Source organism: Theropithecus gelada, chromosome 8 (genome assembly GCF_003255815.1).
Source record: "Theropithecus gelada isolate Dixy chromosome 8, Tgel_1.0, whole genome shotgun sequence".
NCBI classification, from domain to species: Eukaryota; Metazoa; Chordata; class Mammalia; order Primates; family Cercopithecidae; genus Theropithecus; species Theropithecus gelada.
The window spans coordinates 35,116,666-35,135,984 of NC_037676.1; positions in this window are offsets into that span (position 1 = coordinate 35,116,666).

Consider the following 19,319-nt stretch of genomic DNA (forward strand, 5'->3'; position numbering starts at 1 on the left):
CCTAGAGAAGCCTATTCTTTCAAAGGGTAACACATCAAACTACCCTAATTTAGACTCAACTAATAAGATAACAAACAGAATTTTAAAAATAAAGAATATATGGGTCCAAGGGTGCTCTATTATGGCTATATTCTCAAATGTACTGTACAATTCATCCAGACAGCCACTACTTTCTTCTATTGGTTCTCCTTGTGTTTCCCTCTCAAAGCTGAGAGTTTGGTCAAAGATGATGACCTTTTCTTTAAAGACAAGAACTATATGTAGTTAGGAATATAAATGTAGCTTCAATTCCCTTCTATAGCCTCCATATCAGCAGCTAAATTCCATTTATTTAAGTTTATAAAAAACAAATTAAAGCTAAGAACTTTTCAGATCTATATTAAGTTCTCAATTTCCATTTCTATGTAGCAAACTTACAAGCTTTTAGAAGCAATAAAACATAATTCTATTAGAAACATACATTCTCTAATTTTGTAATTGCATGCTTTTAAGTTGCTCAACAATTGGTTTTTTTTTTTTTCTTTTCCATAGGCAGCATTGTGTGGGTTACTGCAGTATCAAAATGGCAGAGTTCCCTGACCTCCCTGCAGGACAAGTGACAGAGGTGTGTCTCATCTGTTCAACCACCATGTGCTCAAACCTCTTACAGGATGGGGAGCAGCACACAGACGTGCAGGTCCAGGAGCTGGGGCAAGCACTTTTGGGATCCAGCCCCATGATAGTGTCTAGGGGTGGGTGCCTGCAACCCCCACAGACCCAGTGGGCATGTTACAGTGCTCTTTTAGCTCTGCTGTTCGCAGACAGCTTAAGTGTTAACCAGCTCAGTGCCCTCGTACTACCTGGGTCATTGTCTGGCATCCAGAAAGAATCAGGTCACACGGACAAATTGAAGGATGGTAAATGTGGGAGATTTTATTGCTGCATGGAGGTGGCTCTCAGTGGGATGGATGAAGAGCTGGAAAGGGGATGGAGTGAGAAGATGATGTTCCCTGGACTTTGGAGGTCCCACGGCTGATCTTTTCTCTGACCATCCCTAGCTGAACTCCTTTCCACATTCAGACATTCCTTCTCTTGTCTCCTTCTCTGCTGTGCTGCTGTTCTGCTCCTCTGTTCCTCTGCTCCGCTGCTCTTCTGCTCTTCGGGTCATGGAGCCTGGGGCTTGGGATTTATATAGGTACAGGATAAAGGGGCATGGCAGGCCAAAAGGCAACATTTGGGCATGAAAACAGGAATGTCTGTTCTCATTTTGGACCGCAGGTTTCCAGGCTTGAGGGTGGATCCTTTGCCAGGGAACCACCCTCTCCTACCCAGTATTTCCCTGCCTCCTGTCTATATTAGTATTATCAAGTAAATACCGCTCAAACATTATGTGAATTTATATCCAGGCTAGTAACCACCTTCTCAATTGATTAGCAGTACAATGATTTACAATAGCTCTGAGAATATACTCTGTGGTCCTCTGTGTATACTGGATTAGGCTTCTTAATGTTACCTTTTAAATGAAATAAAGATGAGAAAACATTGATTTATATAGTAGGGTGGCTCCTAGATAAAGCAGCAGCAAAATACAACCATCACTGTATGAAAATTGAGCTTATCAGCCACCTTGGAAAAGGCCAACAGAATGCAAACATTAGCTACATGCTCTAACTTAGTGAAATCATAGCCACTGAAATCAATAATATTATCACAGGATTTTTAAAAAATTAAGTCTGGAACATCACTATGCTGATGAACTTATGCCCAAATATTTATATAGTGAAAATAATGTCAGAAATCTTTTATTGGTCAGCAATCCATATTTTTTCTTTCCTCTGTAGTATTTATACCATTAATGTAGGTCCATGAGGATTATGAACCCAGAGTAAGGAATAACAATATCTTTTAAAAATCTAGAAATAGAGAAGATGAAATATATGACAGGACTGGAGGTCTGGTTCCAAAGGAAGAGGAAGAAAAGAGCCTCTAGTGGTGATGTAACCGTCCGGTGGGTTACATCCTTGCCCACCGCTTAGACAGCACTTTATTTATCAAGGTGGAGGAACTGCAATACAGAAAGAGTAATTCATGCAGAGCTGGCTGTGTGGGAAACTGAAGTTTTATTATTACTCAAATCAGCCTCCCCAAGCATTTGGGGATCAGACATTTTAAGGATAGTTTGGTGGGCAGGGGGAAACCAGTGAGTTGACAGTGCTGATTGATTGGGTCAGGGATGAAAATCACAGGGATTAAAGCTGTCCTTTTGCGTTGAGTCAGTTCCTGTGTGGGGCACAAGATCAGATGAGCCAGCTCATCCATCTGGGTGGTGCCAGCTGATCCATCAAGCACAGGGTCTGCAAAAGAGCTCAAGCACTGATCTTAGGAGCAGTTTAGGAAGGGTCAAAGTCTTGGAGCCTCAGCTGCATGACTCCTAAACCATAATTTCTAATCTTGTGACTAACTTGTTAGTCCTACAAAGGCAGTCTAGACCCCAGGCAAGAAGGAGGTTTGTTTTGGGAAAGAACTGTTACCATCTTTGTTTTAAAGTATAAATTAAGTTTCTCCCAAAGTTAGTTCAGCCTATGCCCAGGAATGAACAAGGGCAGTTTGTCAGTTAGAAGCAAAATGGAGTTGGTTACATCAGATCTCTTTCACTGTCTCAGTTATAATTTTACAATGGTGATTTCAGTGAGGCGGAAATGTGTAAAGATAGTGCAAGGAGCAACAGCTTGGACTTTAGTGTTCTGATTAAAATCCCTTTGAAACAATGGGAATAAAAACAACTAGATTGTCCTCAAAAAATCCCAGTGGATGATCTTACTTCTCAGGGTATGTGAGGTTGAAAGCAGGATTAAATCAATAATGTAAAATAAAGAAAGCTTTATCATCACTGTCATTATTTACATTTAAGTTGAAGTGCATTCATTTCAACCTTGTTACATTCCTACAATGAATAAGACAAACAATAAAAAACATATAGCTGGGTTATAGGCTAATAGCTCATTTAAAAATTAACAATAACTTCTTTATTTCATGAATAACTTAAAAAATATATTTACTATGACTGGGCGCTGTGGCTCATGCCTGTAACCCCAGCATTTTGGTAGGCCATGGTGGGCGGATGACTAGGTCAGGAGTTCAAGACCAGCCTGACCAATATGGTGAAACCCCGTCTCTACTAAATATACAAAAATTAGCCAGGTGTGGTGGTATACACCTGTAGTCCCGGCTATTTGAGAGGCTGAGGCAGGAGAATCGCTTCAATCCAGGAGGCAGAGGTTGCAGTGGGCCAAGATCTCACCACTGCACTCCAGCCTGAGTGACAGAGCAAGACTCTGTCTCAAAATATATTATATATATTTACTTTCTTCCAAAAGCTATTTATGTATTTCACAAATTAATGAGTTGTAGCAACAACAACAAAAAACACAACTGAAGATTTTAACTTAATTACATGATCTTTAGGTTTTTTTCTTTATGTTGTTTAAGTACTTGTAAAACACTTGCCAATTTCAAAGCTCTAACATGTGAATTTAAAGCTAGGTATACATATAAGTACTTTTAAATTAATGCACTTATTGTGGAGAGCAGCCAAAGGAGGGAGTCTACAAGAGAATCCCTTTATAGCCTGGGGCTCAGAGAAAAGGGAAGTCTGACATTTATTTATGCTTTGACATCTGCTCTCCCATGGGCGAGACTGGTACTTACCATGCCCTGGGGAAGGGATAGCTAGTGGGTGAGGGGAATTGAGGGAGAACCAGAGCAAGAGGTGGAGGCTGTGATGAATAGAAGAAATTGGGGCTATCACTTGCTGGGAACCATCACAGCCCTAGGCAAAGGGAAATAGCAGAAGACTGTAGTGTGATGCTACTGCCTGGCAGTCAGTTGGAAGATGTGGGTGAGAATCAGAAGGAATCACCCATGCCCAAGTGAGCTTCTTGGACTTAAGTCTTTTCTTGCAGGGCTTGTGGAAGCACCACTCATCCAAGGATAAATAAACTGGATCTATTGCTATGAGCAATTGACTTGTTTACTCAACCCAAACACACACAACAATACCTGTTTTCTCTATTCCTTATCCCTGTCCAAATATTGAAAGTGTAAATGCAGAGACGGTGCACGTGTGTGTGTTTAGGTGCATAAGAGATTAGAGAGAGCAGAGGGCACAACTCCCGTAGGAGCCACCAGAGCCACCAGTCCATCCTCATGCTAGAGTGCTGGGGAGGAACACATCTCTGAATGAGTGATGATAATGACTTTTTTAAGTGAATGGAATTGTTTTACTAACAAATGTAATTAAAGATTACGCAATCTGACTTAATTTTCATTAAGAAAACCCTTTTTTCAAGGAAGAAGACGAGTGGACATCAGCTGAGTAAAACTGGTAGCAGACAGTGAAAGAAAATGTTGTTCTTTACCCCAATGAGTTGAACCTCTTCGCTATCTGAAAGCCAATTTTTCTCATTTATAAAGTTAAAGCTTTGCATGAATCTTTTTTCATAATGTTCATTTATTAAGAAAAACATACGTATTTTTCATCTCCCCACTGCCTTTGTAAAACCTTTCTTTTTAATTTTTATGTTTTAGAGACGGAGTTTTGCTCTGTTGCCCAGGCTGGAGTGCAGTAGCACCATTATAGCTCACTGTAACCTCGGACTCTAGGGTTCCAGTGATCCTCCTGACTAAGTCTCCCAAGTAGCTAGGACTACAGGTGCATACTCCCATGCGTGGCTAATTTTTAAAATTTTTTGTGGAGATGGGGGTTCGCTGTGTGGCCCAGGCTGGTCTCAAAAATCTTGGTCTCAAACAATCCTGCCATTTTGGCACCCCCACATGCCCAGCTCAGAAAAACCTACTTGGTATATTTCATAGTAGTGTCAATTAAGCTTCAGCCTAGCATACACTTAAACTTTTAGATTTGTTTCAGTGAGATCTGAAATTATTAAGATTTCCTGTGAAGCAAATCAAACCCAAACTCAAACCAAACCAAAGTAGTCATTATTAAAATCTAGGGATAGTTTTAACTGGGTGCTTTGTCCATGTAACTGTGTAACAGTACATGGACAAAGAATTCTCAAGGCAGTGGACATAAAAAAAGTCTATAATTTAATTTCCTTCTGCCTCTTGCCTTTTCCTTCAATCAATGAATAGGTGAATTAAATATACTAAATCCTCATCACAATTTCCTCCGTGCCCCATGAACACTGGTTTGCTTACTCTCAGAAGTAATTGCCTTCTTTCTCTTTACATGCATCAGTAAACTGAGTGACTGTGAACTGACATTGCTTAGAGAAGAGGTAAACTTCAGGTTCAGAGGTTTAAATTTTTTTAAAAAAAGGAAACTAAATGCTACTGCTTGTATAAGCTTTAAAGGGACAGCCTGTGAGCTGCATACTTGGTGAGATTGTCTAAATGAGAATTGCATTCCAAACTGAATCTATTAGGATGCTTCACAACTTCCCAGACCAAGGAGCATGCATCTTATTGTTTAGTTTTGAGGTCCAGATGACTTTGTTATTAAAGGTCACTTTATCTGAAGTGACCCTTCAGATGCAGAAAGGAGAGAATTATTAGCATATCAGGGGCATCCATCATCAAGGGCTTTTTCTCTCTTTTACTGTGGATGCTATGGAAGCAGTCTATTGATTCCAGGAAAAAATTCAGCTGCTTTTTAGTTCAGAGAAACCCGACCTCAATGTTTACATTCAGAAGAAAGAAAGAAAGAAAGAGAAAATGAAAGGAGAATGGCTCATGTCCACTGTGTCCTTGATAAAACTGAATGAAAGACATTTAAAAATCCCTCCTCCATGTGCTTTCTTTTGGTTTAATTAGAGAAGAAAGTGTTAGAAGAAGGGATGTTCACTGTTGTGAGGACGAAAACAAGAAACATGCAGCAAGGGGCTTAAATGCTGTTCTCACTGAGATCCATGACAGACCAAAATAACTAATAGACAGAAAATTTTGATATTTGAAGATAAATTCTAGAAAGAATCCCATACTGATGCCGGGTTGGGGGCAGGGAAGTGCTAGGTAGAGAAGGGCGAGGTCCCTGGAGAAGGCTCCAACCTCAGAACTGCGTCCGTGGACCTAAGTGAGGACAGAGGCTGCTGTTTTCACGCCCAAATGTCGCATCTTCCAGGAGCACTCTGGCCCGCCACGCCCCTCATTCTATGCCTATAAAAAAACCCTATCGGGTACACACAGAAGTAGCTGGACATTGAAAGGAACCCACAGGCAGAAGAACGCACTGAGGGATGCCGGCAGGCCATTGACAGCAGAATGACATGGTGTCCAGGGAAATTTGGTTGGGGGCGGTTGAAGGAGAGTCCAGCTGCTGAGTGGCCTGACTCCAGGGGAAGACCATCTTCCCACTCCATCCCCTTCGGGCTCCCCATCTATCTGCTGAGAGCTATTTCCACCACTCAGTAAAATCTCATTCTCCAAGCCCACGTGGGATCCGATGTTTCTGGTACACTAGGGTAAGAACCCCGGGATATAGAAAGCCCTCTGTCCCGGCAATAAGGCAGAGGGTCTAATTGAGCTGATTAAGAGAAGCTGCCTGTGGACGGCTAAGCTGAAAGAGCACACTGTAACGCATGCCCACTGGGGCTTCGGGGTCTGTAGATACTCAACCCTAGACACTGCGGTGGCGTCGGGGCCCAAAAACGCTCCCCATGACCTGCCTGTCTGCATGCTCCCTCAGGAATTTGAGTTGCAGAGCACCTAAGAAATGAGCCGCATCCCCGTTGCATGCCCTGTGAAGGGGATAAGGGAAAACTCCTCCTGTTTCAATATTAGATGTGAAGAGGACTGATTTGAAAAGCTGTCAGAATTGGATCCTGGAACAGGAAAAAAAAAATGGTATTAATGGAAAAACTGACAACTCAAATAATCTGGAATTTAATTTGTTAGTGTTAGTTCCTTAGTTTTAACAAATGTACCACAGTAATATAAGATGTTAGCATTAAGGAAACTTGAAGCTGGAAGGGCATATAGGAACTCTGTACTATCTTTGCAACATTTTATTTTATTTTATTTTTGAGACAAGATCTTGCTCTGTTGCCCAGGCTGGAGTGCTGTGGTGCAATCTCACCTTACTGAAACCTCTGCAAGCCATTCTTGTGCCTCCACTTCTCGAGATGCTGGGATTACAGATATGTTCCCCACACCTGGCTAATGTTTTTATTTTTTATAGAGTAGGGGGCTTCATCATGTTGCCCAGGCTGGTCTCAAACTCCTGGCCTCAAGTGATCCACCTGCCTTGGCCTCCCAAAGTGCCGGGATTACAGGCATGAGCCTCTGCTCCCAGCATGCAACTTTTGATAAATCCAAAATTACTACAAATAAAATGTTTTTCTCACATTATTCTAAATAAAAACTTCATTTTAAAAAAAAGCTCACTAAGAAGTCTATGCAATGTCCTCCAGTGCTGATGCTCCAGGGCACTTTGATGCAAAGATGATGCTTAGAGATTCATTGGATCCTTCAATGAAAGGACTGAGCAGGAAGCCATGACCTTTTATTTTTATTTTTATTTTTGAAAAAAAGAAAAGAACAAATAAACCCATCTCATTGTAATGATGTGAATCAGAAGACTGACAATTGCAGTGGGAAATGTCAGCATCCGGGACATTTGTAACCAGAGGCTTCTGTCTTAGAAACTGGATACTGACACCATAATCTTCCAGTCAATGAAGTGAGAATACTAGCATGATGGTGTTATGGAAACTAACTTGCCTGAATACCAGCAGGAAAGTAGCCTTCATGTCCTGATAGAGTGAAAGTGAACTCAGAGAAAGCTGCTGAGATTCTAGGGAGAGACAGAACTATGCCTCAGTTTCCTCAGCCATTAAAGAGAATAGAGTATGTTGTCCAAAATTGTTTTCAAAATGAGACTAGTTAAACCAGCTGTCAAATGTAGTTCTTTCTGGGGTAGAAGTGATATCCTTAATATCATCTCCTTGCTATCTAAATTCTGGGACATTCCAACCCTGAGTTACATGGAGGCAGTACCCATACAGGGTAATCCGATGGAGGGGAAAGGACAGGTTGGTCAGAAATACCGTCCTGCTAAAGCTGAAAAGGACCTGAAATTCTCATCACTCACTTCCTTCAGTTAGGATAGATATGAGAACACATCTTGTAAAATGTTGCTTTAGTTGAGCAATGTGTCATCAAACAAAACATCAGTGCCCCATTAATAGAGCAAGATTAAGGAAAAGTGAGACTCTCAAACCACTTTTGATTGATGGAGGTTAGAAAGGACATAGCCTGGAGTTAAGGACATTTATAACTCATCTCCAACTACCTTTCCGGTGTCATATTCCATCACTTTCTCAGGCCTTAGTACCTACTCAGTTCTCACACGCTGTGAGCTCAGGATTCAGGATAGAAATAGTTTCAGGTAAGATCCAGTAGCAGAAAAGTCCTGACAAAAGCCTGAAGGTAGAAACTTTGGAACCGACAAGAGAAGATTGTGGTGCCAAAGGAAGCCTTGTGGATTGGCCCAGGGCCCTGTATCCCTTTGTCTTAGTCTGTTCAGGCTGCTATAACAATATACCATAAGCTGGGTCAGTGGCTTATGCTTGTAGTCCCAGCATTTTGGGAGGCTGAGGTATAAGGATTGGTTGAGCCCAGGAGGTTGAGGCTATAGTGAGCTGTGCTCATGCCAGTGTCCTCCAGCCTCGACGATGGAGTGAGATCCTGTCTCAAAACACACACACACACACACACACGTACACACACACACATACACACACACACACACACACACACACACCATAAACTGGCTTATAAACAACAGAAATTTATTTCTCACCTTCTGGAGGCTGGGAAATCCATCATCGAGGTGCGGGCAGATTCAGTGTCTGGTGAGGGTCCACTTTCTAGTTCATAGAAGGTGCCTTTCTGCTGTGACCTCACATGGTAAACGGGCAAGGGGGTGTCTCTCGGAGGCATCTTTTATTAAGGACACCAATCCCATTCAAGAGGGCTCCACTCTCCTGACTTAATCACCCTCCAAAGGCCCCACCTCTTAATACCATCAGCTTGGGAGTTAGTATTCAAACATACACATTTAGCAGAACATAGCCATTAAGACCTTAACATCCTCTTTCTGAAAAGAAACCCGATTTTTCCTTGGGAAGTACTTCTTTCTCCAACTAACACACAAAGACAGAAAACCATAGTAGAAGATAATCAGATCTATGGGCTAATTCAAAGCAGATGTGTTGCTCTTTTCCTGAGTTGTCCTCATCCTCTGTCAAAGAATAGAAGACCTTCAGCTTCAAGACAAGTCCAAAACTGGTTAATTATAGTATTTGTATGTCTAATTAAAATTGGAGATAGCTCCTAATTATCAATTTTATTGGCATTAATTATTATTATAAGTAGGTAGCCATACATTATTGCCATAGAAAAGGTGACTTTTAAGGTTGGTTCACAAAGATATTTTCCTTACACAAAAGCACACAGGAGACTCACTGTAACACACCCATCCTATTTAGGGTTCAACATGCTCCTACTGAAAATTATGTTTTCCCCTGTAGTGGAATAATTTTAAAATACCAGTTGCTTTTCCAAGGGCAGAATATTAATATTTACATCTTTCAGAAAGACATGCCTCACCACGGGAGTGTTATAAATATTACCTAAATTAGCTGTCCTCATAATGAAGTTGATAGAGTCAAATTTGATAATCCTCAACAATTTCTGTAAAACACAATGACAACCTTTTATAATCTTTTTGTTTTGTTTTGTTTTGTTTTGTTTTCTTAGACGAGGTCTCACTCTGTCACTCAGGCTGGAGTGCAATGGTGTAAACTCAGTTCACTGCAGCCTCAATCTCCCACCTCAGAATCAAGCATCCTCCCACCTCAGCCCCCCAAGTAGCTGGGACTACAGGCACACACCACCTTGCCCAGCTAATTTTTGTATTTTATGAAGAGGTGAGGTTTTACCATGTTGCTCAGGCTGCCTTGAACTCCTGGAATTAAGCAATCTTCCAGCCTTGGCCTTTCAAAGGGCTGGCTGGGATTATAGGAATAAGCCATCACAACCTACCTAGCAATGACAATCTTGATCTCCCCAGACATTATTTTCCATAGAGTGGCAACATTTTCTTCTACCTCAAATTTCAAAACACTGGTCAATAATCAATGAGCAAATAATGGTTTTACAAAAAGAAAAGAGCCTAAGAATGTTCAAACCCTTGATCTGGGTGGTGGTTATGAGGAAATATACATGCAAAAACTCATTTTGTGGTACAGTTAAGATTTGTGTGTCTTACTCTGTTATACTCCACAGAAATGAAGACAAAAATAAGAGTACAAAGGTACAAGAGATGCACAGGAAAAAATAGAGAATTATCTTAAGAATCTGAACTTAAATGTATATATCTTGTTAACAAAATTTTCAAAATTCTGATATGCAGATTTCTTTGCCCTTAGATGATATGTATTAGTGAAAAATGTGAATTTAATGGGCAAGTAAGATAGAGATATGTAATTTGCCAGGCTGAGCTCCTCATCTAGTAATTTCCCCTGAGTCTCTAAAATTCTGTTTCTTTCGAATTCTATGCATATATCTATTACATCACATATCATTTGCAGTTACTACGTTTGTTGTCTACCTTTACGACTAGACTGTAAAAGAAGGGACTGTGGCTTGTTTATTGCGGTATCTAGCACAACCTGGAACATGGGAGATGCTTTATACCTTTTAGAAAATCAGTTTCATGGAAGTATAACTTACGTACCATAAAATTACCAATTTTTTTTTTTTTTTTTTGGATACAGAGTCTCGCTCGGTCACCGGGGCTGGAGTGCAGTGGCGCGATCTTGGCTCACTGCAACCTCCGCTTTTCAGGTTCAAGGGATTCTCCTGCCTCAGCCTCCTGAGTAGCTGGGTCTACAGGCGTGTGCCACTACACCCGGCTAATTTTTTGTATTTTTAGTAGAGACGGGGTTTCACCGTGTTAGCCAGGATGGTCTCGGTCTCTTGACCTCGTGATCTGCCTGCCTCGGCCTCCCAAAGTGCTGGGATTACAGGCCTGAGCCACCGCGCCAGTGTCATGAATTTGACAGCTGCTTCAGACGTGTAACCATCACCACCATCAAGATGTAGTACATTTCTATCAATCCAAAAACGTCCCTCTGTGTCCTCTGCAGTCAATCTCATTCTCCCCCGGCCCGCCCCGCCTCCTCCCCGCCATGATTCTGGCATTCACCAATCTGCTTTCTGTGACTAGATTTTAAATTTTTCAGCATTTCATAAATGAAATCATAAAGTGCATATGTGTTGTATGCCTTATCAGAATACAGAGAGTGGTTTAAATTAGAATCTCGGCTTTGGGTGCTGATGGTGAAGTTGAATACTTTCTCTCTGAGTTGCCCTGTGGAGGCAGTCTCCATTTCCGGTTTACAAGACCCGTGTATTGGGTTATACTACAAAGGCACGTTCATTTAAGTAGCTTATTTTCGATTAGGGAGGCGAGTGGTATTAGGGTAAGAATCGTAGTGAAGTATACTACGGATGCTACTTGTCCAGTGGTAGTACAGGGGTGGCTTACTGGTTGTCCTCCGATTCATGTAAGGATTAATAGGTCGGTGACTAAGAGTCAGTATAAGTATTGACTTAGTGGAGGGAATATTATACTTTGCTGTTTAGATGTGTGAAGTGCAGGGATGGCTGCTAGAATAAGAATCGATAACAGGAGGGCCAGTAAGCCTCCTAGTTTTTTAGGGATAGACGGTAAGATTGCATATGTGAACAAAAAGTATCATTCAGGTTTAATGTGGGGTGGAGTATTTAGGGGATTGGCTAGGGTGTAGCTGTCTGGGTCACTTAGTTGGTCAGCTGAAAATAGTACTAGTGTTATTAAAGTGAGAAAAAGGAGGATTAAACCTAGAATATCTTTGATTGTGTAGTAAGGGTGGAATGTGATTTTATCAGAGTGTGAGGAGATTCCTGAAGGGGTATTAGACCCTGTTTAATGGAGGAATAGTAGTTGAAGGGTTGCTAGGGCTGCAATGATGAAAGGTGAGATAAAGTGGAAAGTAAAGAATCGAGTGAGAGTAGACTTGTCAACTGAATATCCACCTCAGACTCATTGGACAAGGTCAGTTCCGATATATGGAATGGTGGATAACAGGTTTGTGATTACTGTGGCACCTCAGAATGATATTTGGCCTCATGGAAGTACGTAATCTATAACGGCTGTTGCTATGATTGTGAGCAAGAGGATAATGCCAGTGTTTCAGGTTTCTAAAAACAAGAATGAGCCATAATATAAGCCTCGACCGATTGTGTAGGAAGAGGCTTAACAAGAATGAAGAATACTGAAGCGCTGTTAGCGTGGACGTAGCGGATGGTTCAGCTGTAGTTTATGTCTCGGCTAATGTGGGCGATTGAGGAAAAAGCAGTTGAGGTATCTGGTGTATAGTGTATAGCTAGGAATAGGCCTGTAATGCTCTGAAGGATTAGGCAGATGCCAAGAAGTGAGCCAAGATTCCATCATATAGAAATATTGGATGGAGTGGGAAGGTCAAAGAGTGAGTGATTGATTATTTTTATTAGTAGATTTGTTTTACGTACTATGGTCATTAGTGTTCTTATAGTTGAAATACAACTATGGTTTTTCATATCATTAGTCGTCGTCATAATCCATGCAGGAATAATGATATATGCTTTATTCTTGCTAAGTATTCTTTTAGTTATAGAGATTGTGGGGTTTTCTTCTAAACCTTGTCCTATTTATGGGGCCTTGGTGTTAATTATTAGTGGTGTAGTAGGTTGTGTTATTGTTCTAAATTATGGTGGGGCTTATACGGGTCTAATAGTCTTTTTGATCTATTTAGGGGGAATGATAGTTGTTTTTGGTTGCACTACGGTGATGGCTATTGAGGAATACCCAGAGGCATGAGTGTCAGGCATTGAAGTTTTAGGGAGTGTCCTAGTGGGCTTAGTAATGGAAGTGGCATTAGTTTGGTGGGCATCAGAGTACGATGGAGTGGTGGCTGTAGTAAATTTTAATGACTTGGGAAGCTGAGTGATTTTCAAGGGGGAGGGGCCAGGGTTAATTCGGGAAGATTCTATGTGCACAGGTGCTTTATATGATTATGGACGTTGACTGGTGGTGGTTACTGGTTGGATGTTGTTTGTTTGTGTTTACATTGCTGGGGGCAATACATTATGCAATTAAAAGTAAAGTTAGGAGAGGGTGGAATGAAGAAAGAGAGGAAATAAAATTTAATTACGCCTTTTTGAGTAGTTGTAGTAATGGAGGCAGTGATTTGGGTTTGTGAGACTGTCTTTGGTATAGGTTGTTCTAATCAAATTAAATCTAGTAGGAGTGATACCAGATTTTGGCTTACAGATAGATTTAAGTGGGGGGTTGTGCAGTGAACTGTGAACTGTGTGTATTCTTTCATTTAGAATAATGCTATTGAGATTTATCCATGTTGTTGAATATGTCAGTACTTCCCTATTTCTTTTACTGATCAGTGTTCTATTGCATGGATATATTATAGTTGATTCATTCAACAGTTGAAAGCTACTATGAACATTCAAGTCTGACCATGTGCTTTCATTTTCCTGGGTTAATTTCCTTGGAAATTTGATTGCTGTGTTGAATGGTATGGGTATTCTTAAATTTATAAAAACCTAGTAAATTATTTTTCAAAATAGCTCTACTATTTTGCATTCTCATCAGCAATATATAAGAATTCAAGTTTCTCCTTATACCTCATTGGTAGATAGCCATTCTAAACAGTGTGTAGTAGAACCTCCTTTTGGCTTCACTTTCATTACTTTACATTCTAGTTAACTTTTATTTCTCAAGGAGGGGAGATGATAAACATTTTTGTGCTTTTTGTCATTTGCATTCTTTCATTGGTGATGTGTCTGTGTAAATCTTTGGCCCATTTGAAAAATTGGGTTGTTTTTCTTAATTATAATTGATTTATAAATGTGCTTTGTATATTCTGAATCAAAGACCTTTATCAGATAAATGTTTTATAAATATTTTCTTGTAGGTTGTGCTTTGCATTTTGAAATTTTAACTATATCTTTCAAAATGATTTTTGTTTTGATAAATTCTAATTTATAAATTTTTTATGGTTCATGTGTTTCCATGGCTACCATATTGCTACTCATTTTCTATTTGCTCAGTTGTTTTTTGTGTCTTTTTTCCTCTTGTCCTACCTTCTATTGAAATAATTTAGTATTGTGTGTGATTTCATTTTACTTCCACTATTGGCTTATTAGCTATATTATTTTGGTTTTTTTTTATTGTTGCTGTGTGATTCACAATTTACATTTTTTACTTATTACACTGGAAGCAACTGTATTTTGAGTTATAGCAGATAGCCTTCAGAGCTTCCTTTATCTGACTAAAGGCAGAGCCTTCTGAGAGTGATACTGCCATAAATTTCGTCCTTGGGGGAGCTTCACAGCCAGTAAGGAGGCCAACCCCTAGCACTGGGATGAAAAATTGCACAGACAAACATTATCACTAACTATAAGACCTGCCATTAGTCTTTCCTAAAAGCCCATCATTTTTCCATAGAAGTCCTTTCCTCTCCCTTGCTTTCTCCTATGAGTTGGTATATAAACCCCTCTTTCTAGCTGTTCAGTGAGCTTCTTCATCAAATGCTCCTGTATGCATGTATAAATAAACTTTGTCTTTTCTTCTGTTAATTTGTCTATTGTCAGTTAATTTGCAGGCCCCTGATCACAGGACCTAGGTTGGTAGAGGGAAAGTTTTTCCTCCTAAAACAGCCTATCTTCAAATTATATTTTAGTACTTCCCAAATAGTATAAAAACTTTTGAACATTGTATTTTTTCCTCTCCTATACTTTGTGCTGTGTTTTCATGTACTTTTCTCCAACATGTACTAAATTCATTACACTTTTTATTTTGTTTGCCCTAAGCAGATATTTTTAAAGAGATTATAAAATTAGTAAAATATGTTTCGTATTTCTCAGCTAATTTTCATTACTAGCATTTTTCATTTTTTTGTGTATAGGATTCTGCTGGAAAATTTTATCATTTCATATAGAGCAAACCTGCTGGCAATAATTTTTCTCAGCTTCTATTTTTCTGAAAGTATTTATCGCACATCATTTTTAAAGATATTTTTACTGGGTATAGAATTATAGCTTGACAAGATTTTTTACTTTTTTTTTTTTTAACATTTTAAAGGTTTCTCCTCCATCATCTCTAGCTTTCATAGATCCTTATGACCAGTACACTATCATTCTTATATTTTTAACTTTGTACATATTATGTCTTTCCCATTTAAATGTTTTTAACATTTATCTCTTTATCACAGATTTTTGACAATTTGACTATAACATTTCTTTGCATCATTTTCTTCATGTTTGTTCCTCATGGAGTTTGTAGAACTTTGTAAATATTTGATTTTATACTTTTTAAATATTCAAATTTAGAATACTTTCAACATTCATAACCACAGATATTTTTCTCTTCCTCCCTGACCCTACCCTTTCTGGAAATCACAATTTACATACGTTAGATTTTTTTTTGGTATTATCCTACTACTCATGGATGCCTTTTCATGACTTAGCATTTTGTTTCACTTGTTTTTGTGCCATGTTTTGTACAATTTCTACTGTTACGTCATTAGGCTTATCCGTCTTTTCTTTTACATTGTCTAATCTTCGTTAAACATATCAACTGTGTGATCTGCTATTAATCTAAACCAATATATTTCTATTTTAAATGTTGTGTTGCTCACATTTAAAAGTTTCATTTAGGTCTTTTTTTGTGTGTGTCTTTTAAAAATTTATTTATTTTTTATTTCTTTGTATTCTATTTATTTTAAATTGCATAGGTACATAGTAGGTATGTATCTTTATGGGCTACATTAGATATTTTGATACAGGCATACAATGCATAATAATCACATCAAGGTAAATGGGGTATCCATCACCTCAAGTATTTATCATTTCTTTGTGTTACAAACATTCCAAGTACACTTTTAGTACTTTTAGTTGTACAATAAACTATTCTTGATTGTAATCACGCTGTTGTGCTCTCAAATACTAGATCGTATTTATTCTATCTATTTCTATATTTGTACCCATTAATCATCTCCCTTCTTCCCCCAACTACCTTCCCAACCTTTGGTAAACATTCTATTTCTATCTCCATGAGTTCAATTGCTTTAACTTCCACAAATGAGTGAGAACATACAAAGTTTGTTTTTCTGTGCCTAGCTCATTTCACTTAACATAATGTCCTCCAGTGCCATTCATGTTGTTGCAAATGATAAGATCTCATTCATTTTTTTTATGGCTGAATTGTACTCCATTGTGTATATGTACCACATTTTCCTAATCCATTTGACTATTGATAAACACTTAAGTTGCTTCAAATCTTGGCTATTGTGAATAGTGCTACAATAAACATGGGAGTGCAGATAACCTTTAAATATACTTATTTCCTTTCTTTGGGGCATACACCTAGCAGTGGGATTGCTGCATCATATGGGAGTTATATTTTTAGTTTTCTTTTCTTTTTTTTTCTTTTTTTGAGATGGAGTTTCACTCTTGCTGCCCAAGCTGGAGTGCAGTGGCATGATCTTAGCTCACTGCAACCTCCACCTCCAGGGTTCAAGTGATTCTCCTGCCCCAGCCACCCGAGTATCTGGGATTACAGGCACCCACCACCACAGGTGGCTAATTTTTTGTATTTTTAGTGGAGACAGTTTTCTGCCATTTTGGCCAGGCTGGTCTTGAACTCCTGACCTCAGGTGATTTGTGTGCCTCAGCCTCCCAAAGTGCTGGGATTACAGATGTGAGCCACCATGCCTGGCCTTATTTTTAGTTTTCTGAGGAACCTCCATACTATTCTCCATAGTGACTATACTAATTTACATCTTCTCCAACAGTATACAAGAGTTCCTTTTTGTCTGCATCCTCACCAGCATTCATCATTGCCTGTCTTTTGAATGAAAGTCATTTTACCTAGGGTAAGATGCTATCTCATTGTCATTTTGATTTGCATTTCTCTGATGATCAGTGATATCAAGTACCTTTTCATATATCTCTTTCCCATCTGTATAGCTTCTTTTGAGAAATGTCCATTCATATCTTTTGCCCATTTTTTAATTTACTAGGTTTTTTTCCTATTAAGTTGTGTGACCTCCTTACAAAGTCTCATTATTAATCTTTGTCAGATACTTTGCAAATATTTTCTCCCATTCTGTGGGTTGTCTCTACACTTTGTTGATTGTTTCCTTTGCTATACGGAAGCTTTTTAACTTGCTATGATCCATTTGTCTGTTTTTGCTTTGGTTGCCTGCGCTTTTGGGTGCTCAAGAAATCTTTGCTCAGACCAATGTCCCTGGAGAGTTTCTTCAATTTTTTTTTTTTTTAAGTAGTTTCATGATTTGGTATTAGATTTAAATCTTTAATCCATTTTGATTTGACTTTTATATATGGTGAGAGACAGGGGTCTGGTTTCATTCTTTCTGCATAGGAATATTCAATTTTCCCAGCACCATTATTTAAGAAACTGTCATTACTGTTCTTTGTTGACAGGAGCAAATATTCCCCAATGTTTGTTTCTGGAACCTTTGTGAAAAATGAGTTCACTGCAGATATATGGATTTACTTCTGGGTTTTCTATTTTGTTCTATTGGTCTACGTGTGTTTTTATGCCAGTACTACAATGTTTCATTTACTGTAACTCTGTAGTATAATTTGAAGTCACATAATATGATTTCTCCAGTTTGCTCTTTTTGCTCAGGATGGCTTTGGCTATCCTGGGTCCTATATGTTTCCATATAAATGTTAGGATTATTTTTTCTATTTCTATAAAGAATATCATTAGTATTTGATAGGGATGGCATATAATCTATAGATTGCTTTGGATTGGGTAGTATGGACATTTTAACAATATTGAGTCTTCCATTCCATGAACATGGAATATCTTTCCACTTTTTAGAATTGTCTTCAGTTTCTTCCATCAGAGTTTTACAGCTGCCATTGTAGAAATCTTCACTTCTTTGGTTAAGTTTATTTCCAGGAATTTTATTCTATTTGTAGCTATTATAAATGGGATTCTTTCTAGATTTTTTCATGTTGTTCACTGCTGGCATATAGAAATACTACTGATTTTTGTATGTTGACTTTGTGTCCTGCAACTTTACTGAATGTATCAGTTCAAATCGTTTTTCGTTGGAGTCCTTAGGTTTTCCTCATATCATCTGCAAAAAAAGGATAATTTGACTTCTTCCTTTCCAATTTGGATGTTCTTTATTTCTTTCTCTTGTCTGACTGCTCCAGCTAGGACTTCCAGTACTATGTTGAACAACAGTGTGAAAGTGAGCATTCTTGTCTTGTTTCAGATCTTAGAGGAAGGGTATTTCTTTCTTAATCATATTAGCATGTTCTATTCCTAAACATATTGAACATATTTATAATAGCTGTTTTAACATCCGTACCTGCTAAATTTGTCATCTTTGTCATTTGTGAATCAGTTTATCTTGATTAATTTTTCTACTCTTTAATATTTCCCTGCTTGTTGAAACATCTGGTAATTTTCTACTGGATGTCAGCCATTGTGGATTGTATATTTTTGTGTCCTGAGTTTTGTTTTATTCCTTTAAATGATGATGTACTTTTTCCTGGCATGCAGCTAAAGTACTGATGACACTTGGACTTTTTTCAAGTCTTTTGAGGTTTGTTAGAGTAAATCCAGTTTAGTCTTTAGATTTTGACTAATTTACCTCCACTCCTAAGGTGATATCCTCTCAGGGCTCTCTCTGAAGACCAGTGTATTAAGAGGTCATTCCATACTGTCTGGTGGAATTGCAAAAGATTTCTAGTTTTATATGAGTTTAAAAATTATTTATTTTACTGCTTTTTATGCTTAATTCCATGCTCTTGCATAGTTCTTATGCATACCAAAGATTGGAGGGAAACCATTACCCCCGTAGATCCTTGTAGCTCTCTCTGTACAGTTCTTTCTCTCCAGTAATCTGCTTCAAAAATTTTAAAGATTTTTTTTTTTTGCTTTGTCAACACTGAGCTCAATATACTGTATGCAAAAAGAGTATTGGGTTGCAGCTAGGTGTCCCCTTTCTATGCTGCCTCCTGAAAACTTAGTCTGGGCAAGAAGCTGGAGTAATCTCTGAGTTTACCTCACTTGTTTCCCTTCTTTTAGGAATCACAGTCCTAAACTACCTATTGTCCAATGTCTGACAATCATTATTTCATATATATATATATTTGTAATGTTTTGGTAGTTTAAGATGAAAAGGTAAGTCTGGTCCCTGTTTCTTGGTTATATCAAACATTATTCTTACTCTAGA